Consider the following 15,973-nt stretch of genomic DNA (forward strand, 5'->3'; position numbering starts at 1 on the left):
TATGCAGGGCCTGCCTTTTCCTGTGAAGAGCTTCACTTGGACGCCTGGCTTGTTCTTCATCTATTCTAGTAATTTCATTTCTTAGCTCTGACACTTTCTTGGTTTCTAATTTATTTCTATGGGAAAGATATGAAATAATCTGGCCTCTTAGGAAGGCCTTTAGAGTTTCCCAGAGTGTTCCTGCAGAAACCTCTGTAGACGTGTTTGTCTCTAGGAAGAAGCTGATTTGTTTGGATATAAATTCTGTGCAGTTCTCGTCTGCCAATAAAAGAGGGTTAAGACGCCATCTGCGAGGTGAGTACGAGGGGCTTATTGATTTTAGCTCCAAGACTAGAGGGGCATGGTCAGAGATAGCAATTGTGTCATATTTGCATGATTTAATTGTAGGCAGGAAATTATTATCTATAAAAAAATAATCAATTCTTGAGTAGCTATAATGCACTGGTGAGTAGAACGAATATGTTCTTGAGTTTGGGTTAAGAAACCTCCAGGGGTCTGATAAGTTGTGATCATTTAAAAACTGTGTAATTATCTTTGCAGTATTAGATGTCGTCCCCCCTGTCACAGGAGTCCTATCTAAGAGTGGATTTAAAACACAATTAAAGTCCCCAGCCATTATAATTTTATGAGTGTTCACATTGGGAATGGATGCAAATAGATTTTGCATGAATTCCTTATCATCAACATTGGGTGCATAAACATTTATCAAAATCATTTTACTGTTATATAAGTTGCCCATGACCATCACATATCTCCCTTCTGGGTCCGACACTACCTCTGATGCTACAAATGGAACTGTTCTATGTATGAGAATTCCCACCCCTCTAGTTTTCTTTATAAAGCTAGAATGGAACATTTGGCCAGTCCAGTCTTTTTGTAATCTGAACTGATCCTTGGTTAGTAAGTGGGTCTCCTGTAAAAATACTATTTTAGCGTTTAAGCCTGTTAGGTGAGAGCATACTTTCTTTCTCTTTAATTCGTGATTCAGGCCTTTAACATTCCAGCTCACAAAGTTAACTGTCCCATCATGGAGACATTGATTCTGAGTTTTTAATGTCATTTTATAGTTTTAATTGGTAATATGGCAGTTTTAATCTTAGTTTCAAGATTCCCCAGGAGTTGTTGCATGTTAGCCTGTTGCTGCATTGATATTTATAATTATAAGGATTATATCTAAGAATAGATTAGATATAACCTGCTCTCCTTCTCTCCCCCCTTTATCCCCCCACCCCCCCATTTTGCCTCCCCACATGAGGCTAGACCCCACTTCGCGATGTTCCAGTCCTCTGACATACGAAGAGACAGAGCACGTCCAAAACAAAACAAACCCCACCCTGCAGCGGCGTTACAGAATTAAAATAGAGATATCTTTTACAGTTAAATCCTTAATACTATCTGCCGAAAATGTTCTCATTAACAATATTTAATCTTGAAATAATCTTCAGCGCTTTTAAGTTAAGATATTAAGATTAAAAAAAAAAAAAAGAAAATAAGAGATGTGTAATTATAGTACCAGTCTCTTTAAACATGGATCCAGCGATCAGATCATAGGTCTTTCCCGTGCCTTGATAGAATACGGCTCTTTAATTTTAATTAACTTTCAAAAAAAGTGTCGGAAACAGCTTCTTTAATTCTTTTTCAGCTTCTTCTTTGCTGAAGAAAATATAATGTCCATCTTGAACTTCCACTTGGATTTTTTCACTTTAAAGCACAGCTCAAAGTAAGATAAAGTATTTTTTATCTTATTAAAACTTTAAACTAGAGATTCAATTTAAAGTAAATGCTAAAAAATGACAAAAAACATAAACTACCAGAATACAACAAACAGTAGAATGACAGTAAGTGATAGATGGATGAAGAACTTACAGTATACCTAAATTGTTAAGATAAAGCAAGATTCAGTAGATCAGTCAAACAGTGACACCAGAAACTAAAGTAAGTCTAGTGAAAGGAAATCAAAGTTGAAACAACCATCTTTTTGTTATGTAAAGGGCTGGTATTTTCTAGATACAAGAATATGAATTACAAACTTTTAAAAGAATACATGAATGAAGTACAGAGTTAAAGGCAAACCAGTTTATTTCTGGCTCTTATAGTAACATTACAGGAATTACAGGAGCAACATTACAGGAATGTTGGAATATGAATTACAGGAATTACATTACAGGAACATTGGAATATGAATACTATTAAACTATTATGATAAAGAAATTGGGATATTGCAGTAATAAATGTATTTATTAAATGTATTTATTACTCCAAAGACAAATATTACAAACGACAAACTATAGAAAACTTTAACTGTAAAAGAAAGAAGCGAAGGTTGAAGAAAAAGTCAAATAAATGCTTATTATTAATGTAAGTTCTGACAAAAGACTAAGGACTAGACTATATGTAAATATTTCACAGATATCTCACTTTTGTTAAACATAAACAAGAAGCAAATGTCTCCATCTACTGGTATCATTAGAAAAGTACTATCATCTATAAAAATAGTTAATTAATCCACTTTTAGAACTGTTTAACCTTTTAATGGCATACAAGAGGACAGAATCTATCTATCTATCTATCTATCTATCTATCTATCTATCTATCTATCTATCTATCTATCTATCTATCTATCTATCTATCTATCTATCTATCTATCTATCTATCTATCTATCTATCTATCTATCTATCTATCTATCTATCTATCTCTTTTGTTTATTTACAATTTTATAATTACATACTTAATCCAAAAATGTTACCTTTAGGATTGATTGTTTCTTCAGTTTTGCACTTCCACAGCTACATCAAAAAAGTCTTTCATGAATTTCAGTGGTTCCCAAGTTCAGTCCCAGATTTCCAATGTGGCTAAGTGGCTGCGGAATTTTGTTTCAACCATTTTCACAATCGCTGAATCATTGAGATTTAATTGCTCTCACTGTATAATCACCTGGTCTTTTTTTGTCTTTATTTTTTGTTTGTTTACCCAACATTCAGAAAAGCACAGTATTGTTAGATATATATTCATAAGAAATTTGGAAATATTTGTATTTATGCAATATTTTAAAATATTTAACTCTATTATATCATTCTACTATATATATATATATATATATATATATATATATATATATATATATATATATATATATATATATATATATATATATATATTCACCATCTTTTCTGTACAGTTTTCTCCCATAATTATAATCTAATAATCACAATGAACAATGGACAGAGAACACAGCAGGGCAAATGCCACTGATACATTACAACTTAAATTACCATAACACCTGATAAAGCAGAATGAAACACGTGATGATAAAAAATCTATCCATAACATCAAGATAAAACAACACTATATTATTACCATGTAACAGAAATATAAGCTTTTTCCATTCCAATAAAAATATCACTAATCCAATTTTGTAATTTCTGGATTTATATGAAAACTTTTAAACTGGAAAATAACAACTGCATTAACTGAGGTTGGAGGACGAAATAAATCAGATGTTGGTTGGGATTAAAACCTACTGCCAGGCGACCATGACTGAATTTTAGATCACTGACCTACTCCATGCAGTATTATCATGTGCTGTTAATAAAAATCATTCAATTTTTTCTTTGTTCTTCTTTAAATACAGATACTTACAATAAATGTAATTACTTGATTAAAATATAAATTATATTACTTTTTTCTTGACTTTCAAGAAATAAAATTTAGGTTCAAATGCAGAAAAACACACAGAAAAGTAGTCTATTGCATTTGTTAGTTTCACATTACTGTTTTAATTATTAGTTAACAATGTTGATAAATAAAATATGAAAATAGATGTAAAAACTAAAAGATTGCTACATTTATAAAAGGATGCATTGAAATAGCTGATATTGAATAAAAAATACTCTGTTCCTGGTGATTAAAATATCAAGGTATTTAATTTTTATATACTATTTTCCTCTATTTCTTCTATTGGTGATCCAAAATTGACACTCTGCATATGAGTGTGTGTGTGGGTGTGTGTGTGCGTGTGTGTGTATGTATGTTTGTGTGTGCGTGTGTGTGTGCCTTTAAGTGGGTCCTTCAAATTTTTTTATGTTCTCTCCTGGGCTGTTTCCTGCCTATAGTGCCCAGTGTTTCTGGCCTGGCCTCTGTTATCTGGAATTGGATAAAGTAAGTTTAAGAATGCTATGCTATGAAACAAATAAAATAGTTTAAATTATCAAGCCATCTGTTCAACAGTTTTCAGAGTGTATAACATCCCTGAAAAATCTTGAAGAAAAATATAGGCAATCAAAATGTTAATTTAAGCTTAATTAATTATTTGATTTAAAAAATGTCCTCTTGTTTTGTTGTCACTTCTTTGTTGTCCTAATTAGGACTGTGAACTAACCTACAGTTAGCTTACTTCACATGTTTGTCTCTCTGTCACTTTCTTTTATGCTGAGTTTTTGAAGGATGACTTTATTCTAGACAGTAATCTAGGTTCTTTAATTCGGCCTCCACATCCTCATAACTGAGTTAAATAAAAAATATCACATAGAACCAATGTTATTCATTAAATTTATAGAATTTGATACGGTATGAATTCTTTTACAAGGCACTTTATATTGTTCACTTAAAAGTGTTTCTGCTTATTAAATTGCAATTGTTTATGCAAAACGTACAGCTTTAGTTCTATTCTATGTTTTGTGCACGCCAAGTAACAGCCCTGATGCACTGTGGTGCTCAGACCACAGTAGTACACGGCAGAGTCAGACAGTTTTACTTCTCGCAATTTTAACTGTGTAAGCCGCTCGGAATGGTTCAGGTCAGCAGAAAATCTGCCGTCTTTTACGCCGAGTTCATCTCCACCACCTGTCGAATATCTCTGAAGAAGGTAGCGTGGGGCTGTGGTGGGATAGTGCTGGTACCACTGCAGATAAACAGCATTAGTGCTTGAGGTGTTGTATGTGCAGTTTAGCGTAACGTACTGTCCTTCTTCAGCCGTTTGAACATGTGGTATCTGTGACACGAAGTCACCAGAACACAGTCCTGAAAAGTGACAATAATAATAATAATAATAATAATAATAATAATAATAAGAAGAAGAAGAAGAAGAAGAAGAAGAAGAAGAAGAAGAAGAACTAAAATTATATATTTAATATGCGTAATGGATGGGCAAAGTTTTAAAATTTGAACTAGACAATTTAAGTGTTTAACGAACATGAATATGTGGCAAATGAAACAGTGTAACAACCTGCAGAATATACGGGTGGAGATGGTACTGCCAATGAGCCCTTTAAATTAAATGCCTGGATATAGAAGCATAGTAGCATATTTTACAATAGTATTCAAAATATTTACTTCAATCTCTTTTGAAGTAATACAAGGAATGTATATGTTTATGAGAGTATAACACACTTTATTAATAATTTGCTTAAAATATTTTTATTTGGCTTTTCTAATGTGTCTAAAATCCCTGAAATATATTTTTATTAATTATAGCATATATTTTTAATAATGCTAAAGTATGTGTCACTTTTCCTATATTTGTACCTTCCTTTGAAGATAAATTCTTACCTGCAAGTGTCATCCATATTAGAGTTACGTTTAATGGACGGCTTTCCGTATTCTTTCTTTTAGTCATCACTGCCGTCTCCTGTACTCAGCTGTCAGCAATAACTGCGACTTTACAACAGGCGCTGCCTCACATTGTTTTCTGATTTGTTGTTAGCACCAGGGACGTGTGTGACGCACGGGTTTGTAGACACTTTTTTTATCATACAAAAACGTAAAGATTCAGTGCGGCGATATTGTTTGTTCCATTGTTTTTATTGCAGTTTTGCTTCATAATTCTAAATGTGAAATGGTTTGGGGTGTTTATTAAGTAGTGTCTGTAAACTGGCTTTATATTAACTAATATAGGCATATTCCAGCAACAGTTAGAACTAGACATGAAGCAACCGTGAAGGCAAGGCAAGCTCCACCTGTATTCAGTTTAGTAATTTATTTTTATATATTGATCTTCCACTTACAGTTTCAAGATATTACAAAATATTAAAACACAACGTAGCAATCAACAAAACATAAAAACACCATGGAATAACAACACAAAGTAAATTACTATATATACTTTATTATTATTATTTCTTAATATACCAAAACATTATTCATTAACGGGAATGGTATGTACATTAAGCCAAAACCAGCTAAAAACAGACAAGAGAAAAAGAAAATTTAAATCTAAACATATTCTGTTTCCGCTAATCATGTAGGGCAGATATTCCCTCCTTGTGCACTCCAAAAAGCCCCAAAAGAACATTCAGATATTCAGAATGCAAGGATAATTTAAAAGATTAAATAAATTTTAAAAAATTATAATACTACACCATCAGGCATTGGTAATATTACAATATTAAGGAAAATAACCTGATCAAAACTATGGTGTTAACTAGTGTCACCACATGACATATAGGAGAAAAGAAAGAGAAATAAAATTCATTGCAGGTCAGAAATTAATTGTTTTATAGCTAAAGACTCTGCCTTGTATAGTATTTTATATATACCTGGTCATTTTACAAAAATCTCTGCTACAAATAATATAATTTCTGTAATAAAAAGAAACAGAACCAGTTTATTTCAAAAATGAACTAACCTAAGATGCACACCATTGGGAAACCAGAGTAAAAGGAAATGTGGTCACAAAAAGAAGGTGAAAAATTCTCCACTGATTGTCATCTGGTACCCAATTGGTTTATGGTCTGTCAACTTAAGAAACATTATCAGTGCTGTTTTTAGCAGATTTAGTGAATAATAACACTGTTAAAATGCCACATATTTTGCAAAAATGTAGACTCACTGTGGCATTATCTAATCAGGGCGCAAGTGTAAAATTATGCTTAGCTTTTCTTAAATCAGGTGCTTTTTGAAAGAGGTTAAGATTAAATTTCAGATAATGGTTTTCTCTTTAGTTATTTTTCATTGTACATTACACTGCTGGTGTGATTTATACTTCTGAATTCAAATAACGTATTTTATACTGCACTTTTCCATAATGCAGTTGCTTATCTTACAATTGAAATGCTAGCAGGATGTTTTGTTTGAAGTTCCATGCTTTAGGAACAGAGCTTCCTGCTAAGCAAACACAGTTTGCCATTTGCAATTATATAAGCACAATTTTCTTAAATATGCTACATTTTAAAAGATATATAAATTTAGATCTGAGGTTGTCTGCAACCAAAAGCTGTTACATTAGGTGATTCACTCTGCTGTCTTTTTTCTTCATTAAATCCTTCATTAAAGAACTTATTAAATCATTTCAAGTAACTAAGCACTAATAATATTTATTCAATTAATGTATTACAGATTAGCTCAACCTGGTCAGTAATTGAACAATAATATTGCAGAACACTTCAAAAGATCAATATCAAAATATCTGTGATCAAGATTATTGAAACTATCAATAAATGTTTCAGAAACTGCTTTTACTAATAATTTATAAACAGACTGAGATTTAATTAGAGATACTGTAATTGAACTGTTAGTAAAAGGCACAATGTTTGAAGAAGATATTTTAGGATATTCATTTCAGTTCAAATTGTATTGCCCAAAATGGGAAATGTAGTTTATCAACTGTATCACTACAGACATTTTTACATATTGTATAAAAGTAACAGATTTGATTTGACAGTTAAACATATTCTAATACCTTATAATAACAATACATAGTAAAGAACACACTGCACAAAGCATTCGAGTAAGTCAAGTCTGCAGTTTCCTATTAAAGACATATTTAAAAGAGACGGAAAACAAAAACTGCATTAAGATGGCCAACTCTTGTTTCAAAGAAAGAAAGAATATTTGCAAGTGTTAGTTTTTGCTGGTATCTTTAAACTCTGGGTTTAATAATAATGAAGTTAATTATTCAATTTTATTGTCATTGTACAAGCACCACAAAATGCAGTTATCACATACCCCTTGGGGTCAGAGCACAGAGTCAACTATTGTACAGCGCCCCTGGAGCAATTTCAGGTTAAGGACAGAGTAGAATCCCTTCTGGCAGTAATGATCTGGCGCAGATCCTTATATGGCAAAATATAGAATTCTGAAAGCCATGAAAGTGCTTTCTGTAAAAAAAAAAAAAAAAACTCCTCTTTTTATTTATTAAATTATTCAGAAACCTTTGGTTGTGCGGTCTATTGTGTACTGAAGTGAGTTCCACTCTGATAAATATCCTGGAAAATAATCGGTTTATTTTTCTGAACTCTCTATATTATAAATTGTGCCAAAACAACAAAATCAACAAAAACATAAATCAAGAGAAACAAAGCATATTGGATTAGTCATGAAACAAAACAGCACCATCTACTGGTATGAACTAATACAAGGCAATATATCACATTCCTCCCCCCTAGATAACATAATCCTTTAGATAGGCTGACTGGCGAGTTATTCTTTTAGGACGCTCCATTTCAAAATTTGACAGGCCCTCGTTTGGAGTAACTTCAGTGGGCTCCTCCTGAATCTGATCAGGTGTCATGGAATTATCACCAGCTAGATTGTTGGGCAGTAGCTGGCTGTGTGTTATTGTGCTCCTCATGATTTTCCATGTGGTTCTCAGTCTTCTGAGGCATTGAGTTAGTTACACGCCCTCTAAGTTGGTCCGTGTGTCTCATAATTATTCGGCCATCATCTCTTTTAACCTCGTAAGATACTGACCCCATAGCTCTCACTACCATTGCTGGCATCCACCGAGGCCCTGTTGCATAATTTCTTGCATACACACTATCCCCTGCTTTAAACTGCCTTGTTGGACTGTGTGTAACTTTACAAGACTGCAATTCCTTCTTTATTTGCAACTCTGATGCTAGATCTGGATGGAGACGATCTAAGCATGTTTTAAGTTTCCTGTTCATCAATAGTTCTGCTGGACTGTATCCTGTACTGGAACAAGGAGTTACATGCTGTTGCAGCAGGAAACTTTGACAGTCTAAGATGCCAGTCTCCAACCACAATTCTTTTAAGTGCATCTTTAGTAGTTTGCACCATGCGTTCAGCTTGGCCGTTTGATGATGGGTGAAATGGAGCTGTCTTGATATGATTTATGAGATTACGCCCCAAAAATGCCTGGAACTCATCCGAGTAAACTGTGCACCATTATCAGACACAGTTGTATCCGGAAGTCCATGTGTGGCAAACAGTTTTCTCAGTATTTGAATGACCGCAGCTGTTGTTGCAGCAAAAACAGGGCTGACCTCTAACCACTTTGAGAAGGAATCAACAACGAGAAAAAGGTTTGTCCTTGATAAGGTCCAGCAAAATCAATGTGCAGTCGAGACCATGGGTTCTTGGTTATCTCCCATGGCTGACTAACAGTTCTGGCTGGAGCATGCCGTGTAGTTTGACATGAAGTACAGCTAGCTACCCATTGTTCTATTTGTTCATCCATTTTAGGCCACTACACATAGCTTCTGGCAAGAGCCTTCATATTTACCATACCAGGATGACCTTCATGTAGAGCAGCGAGCACTAAGGTTTGTGCCTTCTGTGGAATTATTACTCTGTTTCCCCATAGAAGACATCCCCTGTATGAAGATAGCTTATGCCAATGCCTTTCAAATGGCTTGAAGCCCTCCCCTAATTTTTCCTTCGGCCACCCCTTCCACACCCAGTTCAGTACACGGGCTAACACTGGATCCACTATCATCATGCATGCAATATCAGATGCCTGCAAGGGTGGTCTGGAGATAGATTCCAGCATAAGAACTTCCAATACTGGAGGAATTTCAAATTCTGGGGTCCTGAGGGGTAAATGGCTTAATGCATCCGCATTAGTAATTTCTTTTCCTGGGCGATACTGAAGTTCATAGTCATATGCATTTAACAGTAATGACCACCTGAGCATGCGAGGTGAAATTATTTGTGGTGTAAACCCATTTCCTTTAAACAGCCCCAATAATGGTTTGTGGTCTGTGATGATTGTAAAACTCCTACCATATAGGTACTCATGAAATTTTTTAACTCCTGCAATGACACCCAGTGCTTCTTTATCAATTTGTGAATAATTTCTTTCTGTATTGGTCATAGTCCTCAAGTAATATGCAATTGGAGCTTCACGACCACCACTTACTGTGTAACTCAGAACAGCACCTACTCCATAGGGGGAAGCATCACAGGTGAGATTAAGTGGTTTCTCCAAGTCATAATGCACTAAAATACTATCTGATGATAGCAACTTTTTTACTTCATTGAAAGCTCTCTCATGGGTGTCGGACCATTTCCAAACGGCATTTTTATCCAACATTCTGTGAAGTGGCTCTGCCACAGTAGCCTTATCTTTTAAAAATGAATGATAAAAGTTTAGCAGTCCCAGAAATGCTTGCAGCTCCTGTGTATTACTTGGTGTTGGAGCCTTATGGATCACTTTAACTTTTGTGGTAGTTGGATGAATTCCTTCAGCATCAACTCTGAACCGTAGGAACTCTACACTTGGTACACCAAGCACACATTTGTCTTTTTTTTAGCCTCAAGTCTACAACAGCAAATCGTTGTAGTACTAAATACAACTTTTCAGCTAAGGCTTGCACAGTCTCTGCTCCAATTAAAATATCATCAAAATAAGGAACCACTCCCGGGAAGCCTGAAAGGAGGTTGTCCATCAATTTCTGAAAAATCCCAGGAGCAATACAAACCCCATACTGCAGGCGAGTAACTCTGAATGCACCTTTGTGAGTAATTATGGTCTGTGCATCTGCATCATCCACTGGCAATTGTTGATACGCTTGTGCCAGGTCTAGTTTTGCAAAAAGTCTTCCTTTTGCTAATGTAGTAAGTATCTGATTAATGGATGGAATCTGGTATGGGTGCTCCTGTAATACCTTATTAATTATGGATTTGTAGTCAGCCCATATTCGAACCTCACCATTCAGTTTTAATACAGGAACAATAGGAGTGGCCCAAATGGGATGAGTTACTGAAACTAGTGCACCCTGCTTCACTAAACGGTCGAGCTCTATTTCTATTTTTGGGCGGTGAGCAAAAGCAACAGGTCTTGGTTTTAAACGTATGGGTGCTACATTGGGGTCCAACTGAAAACAACTGGTGCACCCTTAAATTTGCCCAAACCCTCTTCAAACACACAACTAAAATCTTTCAGGACTGACTGTGTTTGGTCTTTGGCAAGGCTGTGTAGTCCTGTTAACTGAAGTACCTAAGGGTTTAAACCACTCTCCTCCAAGTAGACTGGCCTTTTGTCCCTTAACAATAAGGCATAAATAACCCCTGTCCTTCCTATAATGTACTTTGACTGAGCAGGCACCCAGCACGGTAACATTTTGTTTATTATAATCCACAAGTTGAATATCACAGGGTACAATAGGAGGAGCATTCATTGGCCATAATGTGTGGTAGGTCTCCTCTGAGATTAAGGAATACTCACATCCTGAGTCCACTTCCATCTTGCACGGAACTCCTTGTAATGTGACAAGAGTATATGTCTTGTGTCTGGTTGTACAAGCTCCCACACTGTTGATGATTTCTGCAGAATAGACACTTGCATCACATTCATCTTCAAAACTCTCTGCAGCTGCAATGTCTCTTTGTTCTACTTTGTGAGATGCACTTGCACTTGCTGGCTTGCCTTTCACTGGATAAGCCCCCTGGCGACATACTCTCTGTAGATGCCCACGGCGCTTACATTTATGACACACAGCTTCTCTGAAACGACAAACGTCACGTATGTGATTCCCCCTACAGCTATTGCAATTTCCTTGAGCGGGGTCCAAAGTGTCTGAGTGTAAGAAATAAGACTTTGCTTTTGGGTTTTTATTTTGCAGCTGATGGGTGTCTGATGTGCACAATTTAATAGATGATTCCTGTATTTCTTTTGAGTGTACTGATGCAGCCTCATATGCAAGTGCTTCGTCCTGAGCTAAGGCAAAGGTTAAATTTGATTTTTCTAGGAGCCACCTCTGAAGAGCCTCATCTCTGACCCCGCATACAAGTCTATCTCTCAGCAAGGAATCCAAACTGTTACCAAAATTGCAGTTTTCAGACAGCCTTCATAGTTCTGCAATGTAAGCTGCAATACTTTCATCTAGTTTTTGGTTCCTCCTATTAAAATGAAATCGCTGAACTGTTTCTGAAGGAGTGGGTGCAAAATGATTTTTTAACAATGTTACAATTTCCTGATACGACCTGTCACTGGGTTGAGCAGGGGAGATGAGCAACTGTGGTGGCCCGGGGTAAAAGACCCCAACAGCAATTTATTCTGGTTTATTGTTTAAGTTTGTTTCACCCCCTTGGGACCTCCTGGAGCACAACAAAATAGAGAGGGATCACACACACACGTAGCGGCAAGTTCAAATACACGTTTATTGAATGCACAGAGTTTTTCTATCCGGGTGGCAATTCTCTCCCCCCTTGGTCCGGGCCCCCCTCCCAACACACCCGTGGTGGACACAGCAGTTCAAAATAGCAAAACACAACACTCAATTCTTTTTCACACAGCACTCGAGTTATATCACTCTGGGAAAGCACAGCACTCAAGTTATAGCACTCTAGGAAAGCACAACACACTATAAATACTATTAAGGGGTGGGGGAAACAACGTAAATGGGGCAAAAAAACGAATAACTAAACTCCAAACAATAACCCAATACTCAAACATTAAGAAATAAATAACTAAACAAACTTAAACAGTTCTTGGGCCTCTTTGCTCTCACCGTGAAGCCCTCACTTAAACCAAAATAAATAATCAAATACCAAAACCTCTGCTTAAGTGCTCAGTTCCCAGGTCTCACAAGTCCCAATTCTCCAATGCTGAACACATTCCCTACATTCCAGATCGGTGTCCAGTTGCAGCAATCCGGTAATGGTGTCCTTCCTTCCAACCAGCAGATCACTGTTGCTGCTCCACACCGCCATCGCTGTCTCTCCTCTGTCGCATCACGGACCCTACAGCAAAGAGCCAAATAACCCTCAGACCCTTTTTTCCCCCTCCTCAGCCACAAGGCCAATGCACACACTCTCAACTAGCTATTAGCCACTTCCCTTTATGCTGACTGGGGATCGCGGGGGCCTGAGTCGCTCTCTCTCTCCATTCTGGTCCGCTCACCGTTCGTTCCGTCAGCCTGATTCCACTACCGATCCCTCTCAGAGTCACCCGATCAGCCTCCGGGTTCTCATTCACTCGCCTCAATCGGGTATCTGCCGCCAACGCCGCTTTTCCCTCCAGACTTGGACCACCGCACCGTACTCCACTCTCTTCAGGTCCGGTCGACGTCACCCTTGCAGCCAGCAGCAAAACCACTTTACAAAAAGTCCAAACGTTTAGTCCCTTCGCAGCAGTTCGGGACACATTTTCCCCAAGCGAGCACACCCAACAAACAGCCATCTTAAATCCTGCCTCAACCCCGCCCCAACTAGCTTGTCAGTGATCGTCCAACGAATTGATCGTGTTAGGGGCGAGGTCACACAAGACCCGCATCACTGTCCATGGCGCTGCCAGAGTAAAATAAATTAAAGAAACACACACATAATATTTACACAAAATATAACAAACAATAATGGCGCTCATCGCGCCAGGACACAACACAGCCTAACAATTTCAAACATTTTACTTCCAATCACACTCAGTAGCACTGCACACTTCTGGTCAGCATCTGTTACTTTGTTAGCTTCTAGAAAAAAGTTCAGTCTCTCTGCATACGAATGTCATGAGACTGGATTTGAAATGTCAAACTCCTCAGCGTGACCTAATAATGCCATTCTGTATATATATATTTATTTAGTTTCCGAATTTAAGTTATGATTCTTTTGCAGTAGCACGCCGGATTACTCACTGAGATCCCATCCTCATCGCCACTATTATGTATTGAAGTGAGTTCCACTCTGATAAATATCCTGGAAAATAATCTGTTTATTTTTCTGAACTCTATATTATAAATTGCGCCAAAACAACAAAATCAACAAGAACATAAATCAAGAGAAACAAAGCCTATTGGAATAATTCATGAAACAAAGCAGCACCATCTACTGGAATGAACTAATACTAGGCAATATATCACAGTGTCTGCGGTGGGTTGGCACTCTGCCCGGGATTGGTTCCTGCCTTGTGCCCTGTGTTGGCTGGGATTGGCTCCAGCAGACCCCCGTGACCCTGTGTTTGGATTCAGCGGGTTAGAAAATGGATGGATGGATATCACAGTGTCCTTAATATTTTGTTAGTCACTTTCTTAATATGGTTTGTCTTGTTTTAATCGAATCTGAGCCTCCAAATTACAGCTTTGCTCATGTGGATCACCAAGGTAAGGAAGGCGGCGGTTTAGCAAACATTACTCGAGCCGGGGCGGCACGGTGGCGCAGTGGGTAGCACTGCTGCCTCGCAGTTGGGAGACCTGGGGACCCAGGTTCGCTTCCCGGGCCCTCCCTGCGTGGAGTTTGCATGTTCTCCCCGTGTCTGCGTGGGTTTCCTCCCACAGTCCAAAGACATGCTGGTTAGGTGGATTGGCGATTCTTAATTGGCCTTGGTGTGTGGGTGTGTTTGTGTGTGTCCTGCGGTGGGTTGGCACCCTGCCCAGGATTGGTTCCTGCCTTGTGCCCTGTGTTGGCTGGGATTGGCTCCGGCAGACCCCCGTGACCCTGTGTTTGGATTCAGCGGGTTGGAAAATGGATGGATACTCGAGCCGGATAAAATGTAAAAATTGTCGGCTTTGGCAAATTCAAGTCCTTTGAGTATTTTGCCGTTGTTATTCATGGAGTTTCTCAGTTTCTAGTATTATCCGTGTATAGACCTCCTAAATACAATGCGTCTTTCTTTGAGGAATTCTCAGACTTGGTGTCAATTGTAATTACGAACTATGACACATTCCTAATAGTCGGTGACTTTAACTTTCATATTGATAATCAGTGTGACTCGAAACTAAAAGAATTCATTAGCCTCCTGGACTCTTTTGATTTGAGCCAGCACATTAGTCAGCCTACACACAAAGCAGGTCATACGTTAGAGTTAGTAATTACAAAAGGACTAAAAGTTGATGTGAAGCAGATCATTCATATTGGTCTATCAGACCATTTCTCTTACTATTTAATATAGAAATAATGATATAAAATATTCAAGAGAAGCATATTGTTAAAAAATGCTTCTTTGATTCATCAGCAGCTTCAAAATGTACAAACGTTCTAAGCAACCAGTCCATTTGTAGTGCTTACTACAATAGTGAGAATAATGTAAATACAGTAGAAAGGTGGAAAATTTTAATACTAAGGTGAGAGCTGCTGCTGACATAGTCACACCTGAAAAGATAGTTAAAAAATCTTCTAGCACTGTAATACCATGGAAAATTCAAAGAGTGTCTGATCTAAAGAGAACATGCCAGGGAGCTGAGCGTAAATAGAGAAAAACTAAACTGATTATCCACTATGAGATATTGAAGGTTAAAATATAACAACATAGTCCCTCTTGACAGGCGGTGTTATTTCTCTAGAATTATAAATAACAATGCTAGTAATCCCAGAGTCTTATTCTCTACAACTGATCATCTGCTAAACCCAGGTCACTCAAAGGAATGCCTCCAAAATACTTCCAGTGAAACTTGTGAGGCTTTTGCTGTATTTTTTAATCAAAAAATTAATGATATTAGAAATAATATAGTACATCTCCCCAATACTGATCCTGTTAAACCCCAGTACTGTAATATAAACAAATTAAATTCTTTCACCAGGATAGATTTATATAAAATAATGTTCTCAACTGAGACCCTCCACCTGTGTTTTTGACCCAATACCAATACATTTTTTCAAAGAAGTATCAGGCGTGCTAATTGATAGTATTCTTGACATAGTAAACTCGTCATTAGATATGGGGTCTTCTCAGACTGTCTTAAGACTGCTGTAGTTAAACCCCTGCTGAAATAAAATAATCTTGACTCCTCTGCTTTTGAAAGTTTTAGACCTATTTCTAACCTGCCTTTGTTAAGTAAAATTCTAGAGAAGGCAGTCATTATG

General features: G+C 37.1%; 1 pseudogene; it reads right to left on the reverse strand.

Moving 5' to 3' along the window:
• Positions 1–8,362: 8,362 nt before the first annotated feature.
• On the reverse strand, positions 8,363–13,890 carry LOC114657601 (uncharacterized protein K02A2.6-like; annotated as a pseudogene).
• Between the last annotated feature and the right edge of the window lie 2,083 nt (positions 13,891–15,973).

This window comes from Erpetoichthys calabaricus, chromosome 9 (assembly GCF_900747795.2).
Source record: "Erpetoichthys calabaricus chromosome 9, fErpCal1.3, whole genome shotgun sequence".
In the NCBI taxonomy this organism is placed as follows: Eukaryota; Metazoa; Chordata; class Cladistia; order Polypteriformes; family Polypteridae; genus Erpetoichthys; species Erpetoichthys calabaricus.